General features: G+C 40.3%; 1 protein-coding gene across 1 annotated transcript in view; it reads left to right on the top strand.

Annotated features, from left to right (window-relative positions):
* LOC105546482 overlaps positions 1 to 20,873 on the top strand; it is a 659,409-nt gene that overhangs the window by 476,963 nt on the left and 161,573 nt on the right. The gene's annotated exons all lie outside the window — the stretch shown is intronic.

The following is a 20,873-nucleotide window of genomic DNA, read 5'->3' as shown; positions in this document are numbered from 1 at the left end:
CCACCTTGATCCCAGCACCTCCCCACTGTGCCCCACCTTCAACACTGGGGATTACATTTCAATATGATGTTTGGAGTGGACAAACATCCCAACCATGTCAGTACCATTTATAGTAAAAGCTTAGCAGGAGACCCCAATAAATAAAACAGGTAAAAACCGAGCTTGTAGGGTGGGAGAGGAAGGAAGAGCCCTGCTAGGTTAGCTGCTCCCCCTTCCAATTCCCTGCCATAGCAGGGCCCCAAGAACCCTTAGTTGAGCCACAGGGCTCAGTTTGCCTTCTGGACCCATCATCACAGGTTACATCATTTTTCAAGTTCTAGGAAGGAGCTCCATAGACAACATGCAATTCCTATGCTTGAATGGATGCTGTTGAGAATCACAGGCTGGGGGACTCAGGAGCCATTAGTGACAATGCTACAATGAAGTAACCTGCCAGAGCACAGAACAGAGGCAAAGAGAGTCCTGGGAGCCTTCAAGTCCTCGATTCTTGTGTTCTTGAAATTCAGCAGAATTTCCTTCTCTTTTCCTTCTCCATAGACTTGTTGTTCAAATCTCCCTTCAAATTACTCTGTTGAGAGCTAGCTCAAGTTGCATTTATTTCACTTGCATCCAAAAGTCCTGATTCAGTACAAATACTGTGACCATCATTATGTTTGTCTTTCCATTCTGACAACATTTACATAAGCTGTCCCATGTGAAATAAGACAAAAGTGAACATGTCATAGTCTCTGCCTCGACAGAGATAAAAATTTAGGGAGAGTATCTAGAGCATAAAACAATAATTTCAATGCAAAACCCATGCCTAACGATGCTTCTTCATGATCAATGATTCTATAAGTCATTCTGGGGAAAATGTCACTGAAACTAGGTGAACTTTCAATCTCCTATTAATAAAATACTTCATTTTTTCCGTATTTGTTAATTTATTTGACAAGGGAGATAGCCTGACGGATCATTCTGTGAAAGAAAAATCAACTGTTTTGAGAACTGGAGAAGCTGAAGATTATTCACAGGACATATCTTACTTGGAGGAACTGGAGGAACACCAATTTTCTGTCTGGTGAGTCACTATATCCTTGCTTTTCATTTTCAAATTTAAACGTATTGACTCCAGCAAGAATTATTATTTTATTATTTGTTTATTCAACAAATATTGATTGCATTCCTATTGTAGGCTATAGAATGTGTACTCTGACTGCAGAAAGTTCATAGTCCAATGAGGAATATTAATGTTTAAAAACATCAATGTGATCTGATGATGGTATTTTTAAAAATTGCTCAAAGTGCAACATGCGCTTACAGAGAAGCTGATGGCTGAATTTACTAGAGAATGGAGAGTGGTTCCCAAAATAAATTTGAGCCAAATCTTGGGGAGAAGATTGTAACAGAGAAATGGTGACAAATCGGTGTGGACAGAGTCCAGAGATGGAATTAGGGGGATAGTTGGGGTTGACACATGCTGGATCACTTAGTTCACTTAAGACCTAAGCAGGTCATAATTACTACTCTCTCTACTTGGTGATGTGTTTATGGGTGTATCTGTTTCTGTGAACACACATATAACTGATATAGAAGAGAAGTGCTGGGAAGGGAAGGGCATGGTCCCTCTAAATGATACAGAAGCGGGAAAGGGTGTGGTCCCTGGCTAGGGCTCCACCCCCAGGCCTGTGCCCATGGACCTAGGTGAGGACAGGAATTTTTGTTTTCCTGCCCAAATGTTACATTTCCACCCTAGCCTGCCATACCAACATCCTGTGCCTATAAAAACTGCCAAGACCCTAGCAGGCAGACACACAGGTGGCTGGACTTAGAGAGGAGCACATCAGCAGAGGAACACATGGGTGGCTGGATGTCAAGAGGAACACACTGACAGGCACCAACAGGCTGGCAGGCCACTGACTGGCAGAATGGCACGGAGTTTGGCTGGGGCAGTCGGAGGAGAGCCCGGGCTGCCTTACGCCAGGGGAAAACCTTTCCACTCCATCCCTTTCTGGCTTCCCCCAGCTGCTGAGAGCTACCTCCACTCAATAAAACCTTGCATTCATTCTCCAAACCTAGGTTTGATCCGATTCTTCCAGCACACCAAGGCAAGAACCTGGGATACAGAAAGCCCTCTGTCCTTGAGACAAAGTAGAGGGCCTAATTGAGCTGGTTAACACAAGCCGCCTATGGAAGCTAAACTAAAAGAGCACTCTAACACATGCCCACTGGGGCTTCAGCTGTAAACATTCACCCCCAGACACTGTCATGGGGTCAGAGCCCCACAGCCTGCCCATCTATATGGTTCCCTAGAGGTTTGAGCAGTGGGGCACTGAAGAAGCGAGCCACACCCCCATAGCATGCCCTGCAAGGGGGCAAGGGAACCTTTCCCATTTCATAATAAACATTAAAAAAAAAACCATAAAAGAGTGAGCAGTGGATCTTCTCAGAAGTAAGGAGTACAGAATTTTGCGATGGTGGTGTCCATCAATGGTGGTGAGGAGGAATGACAGTGGTCATGTGACACGAGGAGTGACCTTGGAAAGAAGAGATGGTACCTAGTCAAAGTCATGCGCACCTACCCATGGCCTCCCTGCCCACCCTGAGATCTGTTCCTGAAATTCTTTTTCCACTGGGCATTTATCTGATTTGGTTCTCAGAATTTGCTTTCACTCTTCCATCCTGGAACCAACATCTGAAAACATGGTATCAGCTCAAATTTCCTGTGCCCAGTCACAGTTTTTAGAACTACCATTGGTCTTAGCTTAGAACTCTAAATGCTTTCACCGGTGCTTTTCCTGATGCTGCCAGAGTATGGTATTCAGGCTAAAGAGTGAGTTGTTTTCCAGATTAAGAGAAGCAGCTCTGTGACTGAGAAGTATCAGGCATGAAGGGAAGCTAAAGAGCTCAAAGACAAGAAACATACATGGCTCTCCTAGAAAGAAAACATGTACAAGAGATGCTATTTGCTAGTAAGAAAAAGACATGCTCCCTATTCTTCAGAAACTCTGTGATAGTCTCTAAGGGGAGTAGTGACATACTTGTTAGATTAGATTCAATGATATAATTTCCAGAACAGAGGTTTTAGGTGCTTACTTTGATGTATGGAGATGAGTGATATGGTTTGGCTGTGTTCCCACCCGAATCTCATCTTGATTGTAGTTCCCATAATCCCCATGTGTTGTGGGAGGGACCAGCTGGAGATAATTGAATCATGAGGGCAGTTTCCCCCTTCCTGTCCTCTTGATAGTGAGTTAGTTCTCACGAGATCTGGTGGTTTTCTAAGGGGCTTCCTCCTTCACTGAGCACTCATTCATTCTCCTTTTTGCCACCCTGTGAAGAAGGATGCATTTGCTTCTCCTTCTGTCCTGAATGTAAGTTTCTCTCTGGCCATGCTGAACTGTGAGTCAATTAAATCCCTTTCCTTTATAAATTACCCAGTCTTGGATAGTATATTTGTAGCAACGTGGGAACAGACTAATGCAATGAGAGAGCTGGAGCTTCTGTTGAGTCATATGCTAAGTTCTTAATTCTTATTCGGGGTTCACTAGGGCTAGAGGAAAAGCTTCATTAAGCCCTCAGGCTCCCAGCTCTTCCATTTCCCCTGTTTTCCAGGCCTTCTGTAATGACTGAGCTCCCTGTTGCCCTTCGGGAATGACCTTTCAGAGTCCAGAATATGCAGTGTCACAATACGGTTATTATCTTATGTGTTAAGTTAAAAGGCTGAAGGGTTTCCCAGGACCACAGAGCTTCAGTTCCTGATTGATTCTTTAAGATGCTACTCTCAGGCACTATGCCTTCAATTGGTTTCCTCTGATGCTCTAAGAAGGCCAGATGCTGGCAATTACAGCTCCTGGGGGCAAATCCTGTTCTCCCTCTGTGTTTGTAAATAAAGTTTAATTGGAACTCAGACACATTCGTTTGGTTATATGTTGTCTTTGGCTGTTTTCCTCTGCAATGGCAGAATTACGTCCTGAGACAAAGAAGGTGTGGCCCACAAAACTTAAAATATTTACTATTTGGGTCTTTCCCAAAAAAGTTTGTCCACCTCTGCGCAACACTGACTTAAATGCTTCTCCGCTGCGCTCTCATGATGCCACTCACACTACTTTTAAAAATCATGTATTTTCTAATTGACAAGTAAAATTGTATATATTCATGGTGTATAACATGATGTTTTGAATTATGTATACTTTTTGTAATTGTTAAGTCAAAGTATTTAACATATGCATTTCCTCTCATAATTATGTTTTCTTATGGGAACACTCTCTTAGTAATTTTCAAGTATACAATATATTGCTATTAATTGTAGTCACCATCTGGTACCATAGAACTCTTGCACTTATTCTTCTTGCCCAACTTAAATTTTGTATCCTTTGACCTACAACATTCCAACCTCCCCACTCCTCAGCCTCTGGTAATCATCCTTCTACTCTCTGCTTCTGTAGGCTCAACTTTTTAGATTCCACATATAAATAAGATCATGCAATACTTCTCTTTTGGTGCCTAGTTTATTTCACTTAACATAATGTCCTTCATGTTCAACTGTGTTGTCACAAATAACGGAACTTTCTTCTCTTGTATGGCTAAGTAGTATTTCAGTTGTGTTTATATGCTGTATTTTTTATCCATTCATCCATAAATGGACATGTAGGATGCTTGTGTATCTTGGCTATTGTGAATAATGCTGCAGTAAACATGGGAACACTTGCATTATTTTAAATATATTTGTATGCTTGTTTCCTTCTCCAGGCTGAGCTCCTTATGCATTTTGGTTATGCTAAATCACCAAACGACTTTCAAGACTTTGTTTCTTGAAACAACCATTTTATTTGCTTACAATTCTGAGGACTGGAAATTCAGGCAAGACATAATGGAAAACTCTTCTTTTGGTCAAAATAAGCCTCAGGGGTAGCAAGAGAAGGAATAGACTTCCCTCTTGATGCAGGTGCAGAAAGGTGACATTGCAAAAGGGCCTGTTGGGATGGAAGATACTGTGTGGCCATCTTTAGAAACAGTCCACAACATTTTGCTTCATTCATTTCTGTGTGCAGAGTTCCTAGCATAGGGTTCAAATATTTGCTGAACAAAACAAGTTAAAGGAAACAAAAAGGTGTAGGCTCTGCAGATAGATGAACCTGAGTATGAATTCCAGTTCTGCTGCTACTGTGTAATCGTGAACAATTTGTCTGAGCTCTCTAAGGCTGCCTTCTCCTGTGTCAAACTAGAATAATAATTTCTGTGTTTTGGAATCTGATGGATATTGGGAAAGTTGAGAGATAAAGTGCAGAAGATATTCTTACAGCAACTAAAACAAATGGTTTTTAAATAAAGACAATTATTATTAACATTATTAATAATCCATTTTTAGGAAATACATTTTCCAAGGGTTAAAATAGAGGGCATAGGTCACTCAGATGATTTCTCACTTTCTGTATCTGCTTTTCCTTCTGTTCTTCAGACACACTGAATGCTTGATGACATCAGCACCTTTCCACTTTATCTGGCATGTTCTGCCTATTCCTAGCGATGTGATTGGCGGTTGCAGCATCCACTTTATGTCCCAGAGAAGCCTTTCCTGATTCTCTGTGCAAAGTGGGACCCACCTCTATTGTGGCAATTTACTTTTTCATCACCTTGTTGGTTTCCTTGAAAGTACTTAACCCCAATTTAAAATAATGTTTTCTGTTTATTTCATTGATTTGTTCATTTGTGTTTCCTCTGACTAAACAGAAGCTGTAGGCAGGAATCCCCCTTCTCTGGTCACTTCTGGGTCTCCAGGTCCTAGCCTTAGAGTACCTGGTACATAGTATGACCAGCAAATACTTACCGAATGAGTGAATAGAAGGAGGAATATGTGATCACTTCTCTCTCTCTCCCAACCCCCTTGGCTATTATACCTATTTATTGACTTCCAATCTCTCGCTTCTCTGGAAACTACTACCATTAAAAAAAAGGGTAATAGGGGATAATTAATCACTATACACATTTCTTTTTAAACCAGGGGTTGAGGATATGGGGGCTGCTCAAACCTCTATAAATGTCTGTTTTAAATCGTTTGAGATACAATCTGAACAATTTCCTTGATGTTTTATTAGAGCTGGTAAATCATTTATTGGGGCAGCCTTTACCTAAATCCTCTCCAAATCCCCATAAAATGCACTTAACACAGAATACTGTACTACCCAGCTTCAAAGATATTATATGACATTGGGTAGGAAACATTTGCTGCAGCACAGCAAGTTTAAATGTGTGTTTTCTTTCTGTCTGATATGCTCTATCTCCTACCCCCAACTCACTCCTCCCATTTCCTCCAGCACTCATTTGAATATGCCAATGTTGGTGAATTTGGTAGACTGTGAAAGCTTCAGGAGGTTCTAATACATATTTTTGATGTATAAGACTCTTAGCTAATCAAAGGCAAGTTTATTTCATTTGTAGCTGCCAATAATTTTTAAAAATGGCTTCTGAAATACAATTTTAAGACTGTCCTACTTTTTTTTCTCAACCAAAAAGATACTCAGCTGAGTTGCACCTAAATGTGTAAATGACATCCCCATTCCTACACATCTCAATCTAGTTGGTCAGCTGCCAGCAGGGTCGGGTAATCTTAGGTGACAGTCTTTGGGATAGTCCCTGGGAGGGTCTGCATCATGACTGCCTTTTTTTTCTCAGCTGCAAGACCTCTATTCACAAGGTGTTTCAGTTTTTCCTTTGAGATATATTCCTGTATGAGAGGTTGACTATCTTCTGCTTATGGGTTAGATACTATGAGATGCCCAAGATATTCCTCAATACTCTTATAAATTGCAAGCACTGAATACATGTTTGTTGAAATAATATACAAAAAGTTAGGGTAAAATAAGAAATATTGGTATTTCCAGAAGAAAGTTCTGGAGAAAAGGCCAGTGGTACAAAATTTAAGGCTGACTTTAGATGTTCTGAGTCTGGTTGTCTGTGGTGGCTCTCATTTCTTCTTGGCGGACATGTTTCTTTCCCAAAAGTTCCTTTGTTTCCCCTCTTTTCTGATAACAGATCTCCCCTCACCTCTCACATACTCCATGGGGTTGGGCGTGATATAGGTTATGTTCCTATGACCACTATGATTGGCCCAGGGATGGGCATGTGATCTGAACCAGGCCACCCAAATCCTTTCCTGGAATTTTATATTCTATTGCTTAGAAATAGAGATTCCTTTTTCTCTCCCAGGTACTAAGCTGCAGTGATTTCAGTTTAATGCTCCCTATGGCCAAGGCCACTATTTTGCTCGTTATACTTCCTCTACTACCCCTTATTAACATTTATAATTTCTAGCCTACTTGAAACCAGTAGCCATAGGAACCCTACTGATACTTTATAGGTGACACATGTATGTTCTGTCCTACAGAAAACAAAATGAACAGTTGAATCCTAAAAATTGTATGTTAGACATGAGTCTATAGAGATAAATGGTATATATATACATATATATGCATTTCAGGTCAAAAAAGATACTGACCACTGGGAACTTTAATTATTATTATTTTCTATGAGTGAAAGGACTTCAGGGAGAATGTTTACAATGTCCATTCAGTTAATTATGCAAACAGCCACTCATTTACCTGTGTAAACAGAGCTATAGAATCCATTCCTTGTGGAGTGAATTGGCTTCCCTGCTTCCTAATGCAGTAACTTAATCTTTGTACAGTGATTTCTCCAAAGAAGTAAGCCAGATTATGTGATAAGTACCTCTGGAAATTGCACTAAAGACTGTTTCAAAACAGTAGACGTCACTCCAGTGGTTTAAAGAAGTTAACATAGTTTCAGAGGTACCTAACTCCTAAATGGGGAGAAGGTTCAGTAACAAGACAATCTCAGAGAATCACATATTTGTAGAGCAGAAAGGGGTTTTGGGATTATTCAGTTCAGCCCTGTCAGTTTATACAAGTATAAAGCTGAGAGCTATAGAAGCTAAGTGACTTGCCTTAGGTCATCCAGCTAATAAGAAGTGGAAATGACACTAGAACCCACTTCCTTTCCATTTCAATTCAGTCCCAATCATAAAAAGTAAATTCTCCCTAGAACTCTGCTAGTCTTTTCATAGTTTCCTGTTTCTATCAGTTTCAAGCTGCTTTGATATTTATCAATGCATTGACGAGAGAGCTGATTTTGGGGAAAATGCATATGATGGATTTACCTCTGTGGCAAGTCTCCTCCTGGCTACAAAGGTAGGGAATAGGCATATGCCAAGATATTTGCAAAATGCACATTGCTGACCACACAGGCTGAGATCTTTTTGTGTTCTCGACCAGTTGTTTATGTGGCTGACATGACTACTGCTTAGGCGAGGTATGGGTTAACTATACACATCACAACAGGAAAGTTGTTCTTTAATAAAACTGATACACTTTCCTTTTTATAACACACATGTGATTTGACATTGAAATAAAATGCAGATGCTTCTTTGATTGGCGTATTCCCTGTTGTGCTTTTCTGAAACACCTTCACATATGGTCTGCCTCATTCCTGAGAAATGACTTGTTGTTTATGTCATACAAACAGAACAGATTGATTTTACAGTGAGTAAGGAGGTTGATGAATTGTACGTTGGAGAGAAATCCTTGTCTTGGCAATCCAAACACTTGAAAATAAATGTTGCCTTTTGGAAAAGGCTCTCGTGATACACCCATGATCCCTTTATTTCATGCCCCCTTTATAGGGGTTAAATAGATACAACACGTACAATCTCAGCAACAGAAAAGGTAGTTACAGTCACCTCCAAATATCATTTTTCTTCTCGCTTTGAAACACATCCTGAAACCTAACGAGTCAAAAAATGGCAGAGTCGTCCCAAAGGAACAAACCCCAAATATTAACTTCAACATTGTGTCTGCACTATGACCGGGATGAAACGTTCCTGTATTTGGCAGGAGAGCAGTACGCGCTTCTTATTTATCAACTGATTCTTAAATATAAAATTATTATGCTAAGAAGCCTTCTTAAGGGCCTCCAATTTTCATTCCCTGAGAATTATGCTGTGCAATACGGTGAAAGCAGTGTGTGCTCCTTCCTATAATGATAAGCTAACCATGTCCATGGGTGCAGAATGTTACACTTTATAAATCTCTTTTCCACATTTTTTCATTTGGTGCTCACAACACTCTTGTGATACTGTTATTCCCATTTTACAGATTATATGTCTGAATTCCAGAGACATTAGGTGGCTAATTTACCAACACTCAACTAGTGCATCTATGCTCTTTCCATATAGCATGGAATTCTCTAACTAGTCTCAGATTCATACACAGACATTAGTTCATGCATTCTGCAGTTTTGAAAATATAATGTCTTAAGTTGTATTCTACTGGCCCATTCTGCAGCGTTCAGTGGGTGTGGAGTGAGAGTGAGACGCCATGCAGAGGGAAGCTAAGTCAGCTCTACAATAGTTCATCAGAGCAAAATAACTATGGAGGTCTATTCCTGACAGTAATTTATCAATGATGCACATATAATTAGGGATTAATTGAGTGATATCTTTATTAGGTGTGGCTTATGCTTGACCATATATTTGTATATATATATATATGCTTGACCATATATTTGTACTGAGAAGGAATAAGTCTTGGTGGCTAAGAATACAGGCTCTGGGGGCATAGTACCTAAACTCAAACAAATTAGCTTTACAAATTTCTAGTTGAGTAAACTTAGACAAGTTTCTCAAACTCTTTCTATCCAAGTTTCTTTATCTGTACAAATGAAGCTAGAGGTACCAGCCTTATTTTAGTGAATTCAAATATGTATATAAAAATTACAATAGTACAGGCTGGGCGTGGTGGCTCACGCCTCTAATCCCAGCACTTTGGGAGGCCGAGGCAGGCAGATCACGAGGTCAGGAGATTCAGGAGATTGAGACCATCCTGGCTAACACGGTGAAACCCCATCTCTACTAAAAATACAAAAAAATTAGCCGGGCGTGGTGGCGGGCGCCTGTAGTCCCAGCTACTCAGGAGGCTGAGGCAGGAGAATGACGTGAACCCGGGAGGCAGAGCTTACAGTGAACCGAGATCGCACCACTGCACTCCAGCCTGGGCGACAGAGCAAGACTCCATCTCAAAAAAAAAGAAAAAAAAAAAAAAGAGTAGTATAAATGCTCAAAGTATATAGCAAATGCTCAACAGATGTTAGCTATTACTATTTCTAGTACTAGTATTATTTTTCAGATACAGAGTCTCAGTCTGTTGCTCAGGCTGGAGTGCAGTGGCACGATCACAGCTCACTGCAACTTTGAACTCCTGGGTTCAAGCAATCCTCCTGCCTCAGCCTCCCTAGTAGTTGGGACTACAGCCATGCAACCACCATGCCCGACTAATGTTTGTAATTCTTTGTACAGATGAGATCTTGCTATGTTGCCCAGGCTGGTCTTAAACTTCTGTCCTCAAGTGATCCTCCCACTTTGGCCTCCCAAAGCACTGAGATTACAGGTGTGAGCCACCACGGCTGGCCCTAGCTCTTATTACTAGCTAAGGCTCTGTCCTCTCTGCTACTCTTCACAAGTATCTGCTCTCCAGCCTATATTTTAACTATTAAAATAATGACTTGCTTGTTTTGGGGAAACATGCAAAGTATTTGGTAGTAACGAAAAGATCTTCAGTGTAAAAATAAGATGTTAATGGTAGAGGGGAGATACCAGGGGAGTAAACATAATGTATTAGTCTTCTGTTGCTGTAAAACAAATTACACAAACTTAGCAGCTTGAAACAACACATTGTGTTTAATCATATAGTCTCTGTAGGTCAGGAGTCTGAGCATAGCTTAACTGCGTCCTCTGCTTAGGGTCTTACAAGACTGTAATCAAGATTTTGGCTTGGCTGTGCTTCATCTGGAGGCTAAACTTGGGGAGCAATCCCCTTCACACTAATTTGGGTTGTTGGCAGAATTGATTTCTTGGTGGCTGTATGATGGGGTCAGGGGGGCAGCTTTTTACTGGCCATGGCTAGGAGGCTGCTCACAGTTTCCGGAGGCCACCTATAGTTCCAGGCAATATGGTCTTCTCTATGGCCACTTACTTTATGAAGACAACAAGGAGAGTCTTTCATTCAAAGAGGGCCAGCGTTTCTTTCAAAGGCTTTTATCCAGTTAAGTCAGGACCGCTCAGGGTAGTCTCCCATTTGCTTTCAAAACCAACTGATGGGGAACCTAATTGCCTCTGCAAAATCTTTTCACCTTTGCCATTTTCAGTTGGCCAGAAGCAAGTCATGGGTCCCACCCACACTCCAGGAGAGAGGATCACACAGGGTAGGAATACCAAGGGGCAGAAATTACAGGGGCCAATCACGGGATCCTAGTCTGTCTGCCCCACATAGGGAGGCAATGACACAGGCTGCTGCTCTTTGGAGTGGATGGTAACTGTCTCCCTCCTGATGCATGTGAAGGATTCTAATCCAGTTTGCCTTTTAGGTGACATTCACATCTGCTTCTTTCCTATGGGTGGGCCTGAGGCTGACATGGCATATGTTCCCCGTTGATCTCTCAGGGCCTAACTCCTTTGCTCCAAAAGCTTCCTTCTTCCTCTCAGAAAACTTTATTTTCACTCTACTTTCTTTATTGCCTTGATTATATGACCACAAAACACCATTTTCTTCTTCAGCCCCTCTCCTGTTCATACGCGCTATCTCCTCTGTACGTTGATTTTGGTACTATTTTATGAATATGATTTTCTCTTTTGATTTTAAGCTTTGTATCTCTTTTCTTGGTGGGGAGGGGTCAGTGCTGTTGGTGCTCAGTGAACTCATTTAAAAAGTTATTCTCTAACAGGGTTTCTTTCTGGCAATCCATTTTTAAAATATAGCTAAGAAGCCATAACTGCTCTGATAAATGATCTCAGTTCATGGATACCATGGTCCACTAGATTTCTAGAAAGATAAGAAAAATGACATCACCTTCCCCACATCTGTGTCTCCATAAGGAAAATAACATGAAGAATGTAGTTTTCACTGACATCACTAGGGCAATTAAGGCTTTGATCCCTGTGACTTCCCTTATGTTTGAAAGCAGGTACCTGTTGTGTTGGACACTGTTGGTTCCACCTCAGCAGCCATCTTGTCCCCCATCTTTCTTACTGGGGATGGTGCCTTCAGTGGTTGAAAATAGTAGATATGTTCCCAGTCCACCATGCCCTATGGGTAGTCATAGGTGCAGTTCTGATCAACGAGATGTGAGAGGATATTGGCGTGGGCTTCCTTCTAGAAGGGAAACAGGGAAGAAGAACCCTTTTTCCCACCCTCTTATTTCTTCCCACTTGAATCATTGCTGTAAGGATATGGTATTGGAAGCTTCTGCAGACATCTTGCATTATGAAAGAAGGAAAATGAGAGAGAAATCGACCCAGCATTCTGCTGTGTGGACCCAAAGCTTATCACCCCCTTCTAACTATTTGAAAGTTTCTTTCACATGAGATAATTAAATGTGCTATTGTTCAATACTCTTGGATGAGCATTCTGTTGCTCATGGCTGAAAGCAATCTTACTGAGACAATTAACCTGGTGAACCCTCACCCCCATTGAAGAGTAGGTATTCATGCTTTCATTCAGTATTTAATAGGTTTACATGGTATCCTATATTCTGGACTTGTAATATTAGAATTTTTTCATATTATCTGACATCCACCAGAGCATAGCATATAACTAGTTGCTTTTTAGCTCAGTACTATTTGGAAAATGAGCACAGTATGGTGCAGGAGATTCTTCTCCACAGATACCACACTGATTCAGTTGGAGAGATGGAGAATGAGGTGAATAGAATTAATTTAGCCAACTGTCTGGAAACCTAACGTGACATCAGTGATAAGATTTAAATATCCAGGAGCTTCAGATTATGAGTCAGTCCAAATCCAAGCTGCATGATTTAAATGATGAAAGGGCAAAGCTGGGCAGGAAGCAATGTAGGGATTTATTTGATGCAAAAACTCAAATTACCAGTAAAATAGATAATGTTCTGTTGTAATAGTTTGCAAACAGCAGCAAGAAAACAATTCAGCGGGTGTGTTTTGAGCTTCAGGCATTGTAAATTCTTTCACTCTCATATACTTTATGCCTTCTTTAATAAAGTGGAGAGTCTTGGGCCAGCTTCATCGGTGACGGTAGGTGGTCATTCATTTCACAATCCACTAATTTTCATGATTATTCAGTATTTTATGTTACCTAAACTGCTTTGGATTTTGTCTTACTCAAATTGTAATATGGCAGTAGTTTATATGATTTCAGAATCATTAATTCAGTTGGCGTTCTCAGCATATGGAAGTTACTCCCTCATCTCTCCACATACGAACAAGAACGGAAGGATCTTAAATACGGTGATGGTACATAAAAGTTTCTTAAATATATATCAATGGTGTGTTAACCTAGTGTATCTTATTGGAAATATGCCAAGTGCTTAGAATTCCTAAGAAGAAAAACAATTTATACCAATGCATATTTATCTTAAATTCATTTCTGCTTTAACAGCTGAATTCTTGTATAATGTAGAACAAATAATAAAGATGAGGTAATTTAAGGTTTTATGAACTTTTTGCTTTGAAACATTTGCGTGGTATGAGCTTTTACAGAAGTATTTCCGGAATATACTCTAAAGACACCTAGCGTTATGGTCCATCTCCCTGCCCCTCCTTTCTGCCATATTGCTGCCGACCTAAAATTTGATTTTCATTGGCAGCTTCCTGTTGAGTTGTCATAGAATCTATGTGGCTACTTTAACGGTGGACCACGTGCTATTTTTCAAGGCCACCCAGTTTGTTTTGGGAAATTTTGACAGTGAAAAAATTCCTCCTAATAGTATAAAATCTGTGATTCTGTGTTTTGAATTATTAGTATCAGTTTGACTCACTAAAATCTCAGGTCAAAAACTATTTATTCCTATATTTATTTACCCTATTTATGTATCCAAATAACTTATTTATGCATTTATCTATCTCAAGATGTAGAGATTTGTTAAATATCATTAGATCAATTGCATCTCAATTTCAGTATTCCTCGTTATCTTCTTATCCAGTTACTGCCTGCAGTGGCTAGAAACTTGACACTCTCAATACACAGCTCTGCACAAATGCTTGGGAAGGATTCAAGGATAGAAATGAACATAGCTTTCACCTTTTAGGAGTCCGAAGAACAAGCAGTGTATACTGTTTTCATTGATGGGCTAAACATTACCTTGGTTTAGCCTGTTTATGGATTTGATAGAGAGATTATGGATTACTCTGCTCTCCAATATTCTGTTCTTTTGCCAGACACACAGAAGACTACCTATTCCCTTTGTAGTTGGTCTGAATTCCTCTGGCCAATTGATTAAGAACAGAAAGAAATGTATGTCTGTCCTTCCTGCTCAAAGCATTTAATCACCAGTGTGACATCCCCTCTCTCCTTTCCTCTAGCTAGCGGTTATGGAAGAGACCTGTATTGAGATTACAGGATGAACAGATCAAAGTAGCTTAGACCACTGAGTCTACCTATGGAAGAGAGCCACTCTGGAGCAACTATCCTGCAGCAAACTTTGCATGAACAAGAAAATCGTGTGTTGTGTGCAGTCATTGAAATGGGGGAGTTGTCACCATAACATAACCGAGCCTACCTTAATTAATACTGTAATCAGCCTTGAAAGCCTACAATCACTCAAAATTTATAATGTTTTTGGTAAACTATTCTAAAAATTGCTTGCAGTGGGGCTAACATATGGAAGCGGTCCCTGATGAGTGAGCCTGTTCAAACTGCCATGTCTTTACCTAATACATCATCTTATTTAACGTTTGAAACATCCAGATGAGGTTGCTAATATCTACAATACATCTATGGAAGTGATGAGAGTAGTTTTAAACTGGGAAAATTCCAAAGGTCTCAGGATGTATCATTCAAGAATGTTCAAGTGTGGGCTGGGTACAGCGGCTCACACTTGTAATCCCAGCACTTTGGAAGGCCAAGGTGGGTAGATCATGAAGTGAAGAGTTTGAGACTAGCCTGGCCAACATGGTGAAACCCCGTCTCTAATAAAAATACAAAAATTAGCCGGGTGAGGTGGCGGGCACCTGTTATCCCAGCTAGTTGGGAGGCTGAGGCAGGAGAATTGCTTGAACCCAGGAGGCGGAGGTTGCAGTGAGCCGAGATCCTGCCACTGCACTCCAGCCTGGGCTACAGAGCAAGACTCCGTCTAAAAAAAAAATGTTCCAGTGTACGTTGCACTAAAAGGGAATGAATCAACCATCAGTGTCTTTATCCTTTCCCCCTAACATATATACTCAAAAGTCATCTCACCCTCTGGTGTTCTGGTAAAACAGGAGACCTTTCACATCTCCTCCTGAATTGCCATCTGTGGAGATTTTTCCCCCCAAGTCAGCATGCTCCTATTGGGGCCTACAAGCTCCCCTTGAATCCCATCTACTCTGCCACTCCCGATTCCCACGGGGACCTTTGGAATCCCTGCTTTTCTCAATTGTGCTACTTCTGTGCTGACCTCAGTAGATAAATGCTGTGGGTTGGGCCACACCCCTTTTCTCTTTACTGGCCTTTCCTAAATCTGCGCCAGTACAGTCAGGCCTGTCATCAACCTTCATAGTGTCTATTTTTACTCTCCATCCTCTACCTATAGGATTTTATCCTACGATCCCCACTTGACTAATTTACAGGCCCATGTAGACCTCAGCAGAAAGTTACTCAAAGATGGTATTAGTGGGTATAAATGAAACCAGAGTCTGTTGTGTGCTTTTACCTTCAAACTGCATTCCTCTTCTGTCAGCTGAAGTACAGCTTTGTCTCTTCTTGTCCCTGATGTTCAGCGAGTGACCTTTGTACCAAAACCACACGAAATACGTTGCATGCATACATACACATTAATCTCATGGACAACTTAAAATTCTCAGAAAAAAACCAAGCCGGGAACAAAAGTAAAAAAAAATTTTTTTTCTAATCACAGTATCATCTTTATTGATTCTCTCTCCTCAAGTATAGTAGTGGTTTGCAGTACTGGGCGTATCAATGGTTTGTAGTGAGGGGCATGACAACACCAGTTCGCATAAGTGACTGTTCATCTTCCTCTTTACAGTTTAATTCCTGGATCCCCCAGTGCTTCAAAGATACAGCCCATTAGAGGGCCATCCACCCAGTGATGTCCATTTTTTAGCTACAGTGAAACTACGATGTGACATTAGAGCTTTTTATTACCTGATGCTCAGAAACACTCTTAGGTAGTATTTCTGTCTCACATCCCCATACAGACTATGGCTGAAATTTGAAGCAAGATGACTTCATCTTCCTAGCCCACTCATTATAAGTCTAGAATTAGTTTTACAACAATGATTGTAAAGCTTCTCTCATGTAGACAGGAACTGATATGTGTGCCTCTTCATAGTTTCCTATTATTTGATGATAGTTCATAAAATTCTACAAATGCTTCAATTCACATGAATTTGGGCAAAGCAGGAATCTTTCTGTTTGTCTGACTATAACAAGGGGACATCTGCCATCAACCCATTTCCTAAATAACAATGAGTTCTTTTCCTCTTCCTTCAGTCTGTCATACTTTCTGTCATTAAAATATTATTCTCCTTCACACACTTTTGAATTTGAGATCACAACATTCCCCCCAAATCAAATCAGTTCCTAAGCACTCTATATTCTTTCCTCATAACATCTCTAGCAAAACATCTCTTTTCTTCAAACCTTTTTGTGGCTAAATTATTGGGATGACCACCTTAATAATAATCTTAAATCCAGCAGATAGCATGTTAGGAATATTTAGTAGGCATGAATTCTAAGTTTCAGAGAGGTGCAGTTCTTTGACGTGGCCAATATGACATGTGGGATAAACCTGCCTGGGAGCAAAGCTATGCATTTTGCTGAGGCTTTCTGAAATGTGGGGTCTCCTACAAGAGCACAGGTGGAAGAGTTTCTTTTTTTCTCTTTTTGCTACTTTAGGAGAAACATTTATTGCACCCTGTGGTGCTAGAACAGGAGAACTGGGCTCAATAATAGTAAATCTTAAATTTATCTTCATCTTGGGTACCTTTCTGATTCTGGCTGATAGCAGATTGGAACCTAGGGAATAACGTAAGAACAGCAGTTCTCAGGATGTTTTAAATTAAAGTTGTTTGGGGATTTATCCGGCCTCAGAAGCAAACTCTAGATAATTCCATCTATGGATTTGGGGATAGAGTTTGTTATTCTTATTTTTAATTTGGTTTCTGACCTTCCTGCTCATTCTCCCTTTCTTTTCCCAAATATGCCAATTTTAATTTTCCTCCTCAATAGTTAAACAATAGGGCAAGCAGTTTGAACAAATGGCTTGGGTTATTTAGGGGTTTTGCCTCTATATACAGTAGTAAGAGGTTACTACTGTATCCCTCTCATATCACTTCAACTCACCCCTCCATCCACAGAGAAGATTAAATAATCTTTCCCCCTCTACTGATCAGTTCTTATGTCCTTTAACCACACATCATTCCCTTCTTGTACTGTTTCAATATCATGCCAGCATTACCATTGGTCCCATTGCCCCTCTACCTGCTACTTTATTCTCTTCCTTTTACTTCTGAAACTATCATCTATTGGCAGCTGAGACCCAAATCTAAATTCCTCCTGAGTACTAGACTTAGGTGGACTACTGGCTCATTATTTGTACCTCAAAGTCAAAAGATATGGAGCCGAAGGTGCAGACCTTCCCCATCAACTGGATCTGTCCCCTGTTCTGAGAAACACATCTTATTTGCAAATGATGTCTGCTGTCACATCCACTCAACGGTTTCGAATCTCTTTGAATGTCCCCTATCTTTGTTCTCTGCATTGAATTATGGATTTGCTCAGCAAATATTTATCGGGCACCAACCATCGTGTTAGGTTCTAGAGATACAAAAATAAAATGGGTATGTAACCATCACAACATGTTTGTGTTCTTGAGTTTCAGGTCATCATTAAAAGAAGGTACTGTTGTTTCATATGGGTTTACATGAAAGACATTTAATTGTAGATATCATTCTGTTTCTCTTGTCTTCAGCCCTATGCCTTTAAGCTATCTCCATGTTGGCTGGGTGTGGTGGCTCATGCCTGTAATCCTAACACTTTGGGAGGCCAAGGTGGATGGATGACCTGAGGTTAGTAGTTTGAGACCAGCCTTGCCAACATGGTGAAACCCCATCTCTACTAAAAATACAAAAAATTAGCCAGGTATGGTGGTGGGCACCTATAATTCCAGCTACTTGGGAGGCTGAGGCAGGAGAATCTCTTGAACCTGGGAGGCAGAGGTTGCAGTGAGCCGAGATCACGCCATTGCACTCCACTCTGGGCAACAAGAGCAAAACTCCATCTCAAAAAAAAAAAAAAAAAAAGATATCTCCATGTTGGTGCATGTAATATTCTGATAGCTAATATAATGAGTGTAATATTCTAATAGATTCTAATATCTGTGCACTGTTTCATTGTGTCCATTCACCCTTTTCAGTGGAGGAGGGTGGATAACTTCCAATTCCACTAGCAGAAACAACATTGAAGTGAATATACCCCTTTAGGGTCCTATATGAGAATTTCTCTGGGAAGTACACCTAGGAGTGAAATTGCTGGGTCACCATGTACAGTTGTGCTTTATTTGACTAAGCAGTTGCAGAATAGCTAAATAAACCTTCCACCCCCCCAATGGTGCATGAGGATCCTGTTTTCTTACATACTCTCCTACATGTAGCATGACCCAGTTTTCTAATTTTTGACAATATGATGCATTTCAAGTGATGTCTCATTGTTTTAATTGACTTCTTCTAATTACAAATAAATTTGAGTGTTCTTTCAATACTTACTGCCACCGAGGTTTCTCCGTCTGAGAGTAGTTTGTTCACATATTTTATCTGCTTTCTATTGAGTTTTCTGTATTTTTCTTGTTAATACGTGTACATTTCTAGTGAATTCTAGGTATTTGTACCTTGATGGATGTCCAATTTTGCCCATGTCTTATCTCAATCTGTCATCTGCTTAGTCAATACCTTTTTTAATTACTTATCTGCCAATTTTTCTTTGTTGACTCTTATTAAATTGAAACCCTTAATTGCAATGTTGTCATAACATTTTCACCTTGTGGTTTATGTTTTTTTGGAATCATGTTGGAAAAAAACTTTCTTCTGTACTCTTTTATTTTAAGTTCTGGAGTACATGTGCAGGATGTGCACTCTTGATTACTATATATTTACTCTACTCATCCATTTGGAGTTTGCTTAACCCAGTTTTATTTTTAATCCAGACAGCAAACAGGTTTTCCCTTTTCTGTCTACTAAAGAGTATTTTTATTATTATTATTACATAGAGGAGGAAGCAGATGCTTAGAAGTTTAAATAATTTGCCTCATAGCATAAGCAAGTAAGAGTCAGAGCTGTGATTCTCATCTAGTTCTCTTAACCTCAGAGTTCTTAAGTGGTCTTTCCTCTCCACCTTCTATAGAAGTTCCTTTCTATGTTGCAGTCTCTTTGAAGGCAAAGGTTGTGCACTGTCATGTGTTGAAGCCAAGTATCACTGAGAACAATGACAGACACATGCAGTGGCTCAGTAAGTATTTGCTGGAGTTGCAATATCTTGCTCTATCACTCTCTGTCCTTTTTACCCTCTGTAGATTATCATAAAATCTTGTAGAATTGCCTTTTCATCCATTCTACTGGCAAACCATTTCCCCAAAGTGCTATCATTTGATTAGATTTGCCTCAACATCTGAAAGCTGGACACACTCCAAGGCCTGCTGGTGGAGATTTGACACTGCCATTTGACTTGGAGAATGGTGCTTTGGTGGCACTAGTGGAATCAGTCCAGTAACTAATGGGAACATCAATGATGGGTTCAAATCTGGGACGCATTAAGGTAATTGCATGGACACGCCAGCTTAGGAGACATGGATTTTCATCTGTCTTGATGCTACACTGGTGCCATGTTTCCCGAGGATGCACTCAGAAGCTTAATGAGGGCTTCTGTCTCCTTCTCCAACTGTGCGTTGTTGGAGTGCATAGTATGGGGGGAATTCAGTTCCAGACTTTGGTTTTCTGCCATTTACAACAGTATTTGGATGCTTCTGTGACTTTTCCAGGTGTTGGCCGTATCTGACCTAACTTTCTGCCAACTCATAATGCAATGTGGCTCTAGTAAGGAAACTATCAGCCCATCTCTGAGCCTGTTTGCTCATGTATTTCGGTACAACCATCAGCATTTGCCCGGAAGATTGCCTTAGAGGTTTTAGTGGTGGCTGACTCTTTAATGCAAAAGAAAAAAAGCTATCCATCAGAGCAGAATTGAATTTTTATGATGATAATTTGAGCTTTGCTTATTTTTAAAGTAGGGGATAATGCAGGAGGAAAAATTAAACAAACAGAAAATATCAGATCAAGTCTTCACTTCTCCGTACTACCTGGTGAGATGGAACCCACCTCCAAAAACTTTTAGCAATACTGATTCACCTTTACATGTCAGGGTAAATCAGGAATTGGGAGCCAACAGGAGATGCCAGACTGAGGAAGTCTGGAACTTTGTTTTAGGAAGGACCACAGCACCAAGATGAAGATTATTTGTTTATTCTGTCATGTATGAACACAGCACACACTCACTTAGGAACACTGACTATGGACTGGCTGCTAGGGACACAAAAATGCATGAGATGCAACTTCTACTCTGAAGGTATTAGCAATTTGCTCAGAGCTACCAAGTCCATTATTATGAGCACTACTATCTTGCACATGTAGGAACTAAAAGTACGAGAGGTTAAATAATTCACTAAAGTTTACTCAGCTAGCAACTATCAAACCTAGGAGCTAGTTCCAGGACTTCTTTTTTTATTATTATACTTTGAGTTCTGGGATTCACGTGCAGAACATGCAGGTTTGTTACATATGCATACACGTGTCATCCATCAAC

The sequence above is a fragment of the Mandrillus leucophaeus genome, unplaced genomic scaffold, assembly GCF_000951045.1.
Source record: "Mandrillus leucophaeus isolate KB7577 unplaced genomic scaffold, Mleu.le_1.0 Scaffold36, whole genome shotgun sequence".
Taxonomy (NCBI): Eukaryota; Metazoa; Chordata; class Mammalia; order Primates; family Cercopithecidae; genus Mandrillus; species Mandrillus leucophaeus.
Note: the sequence above shows the minus strand (reverse complement) of the source record. Positions and strands in the feature narration are given on the sequence as shown.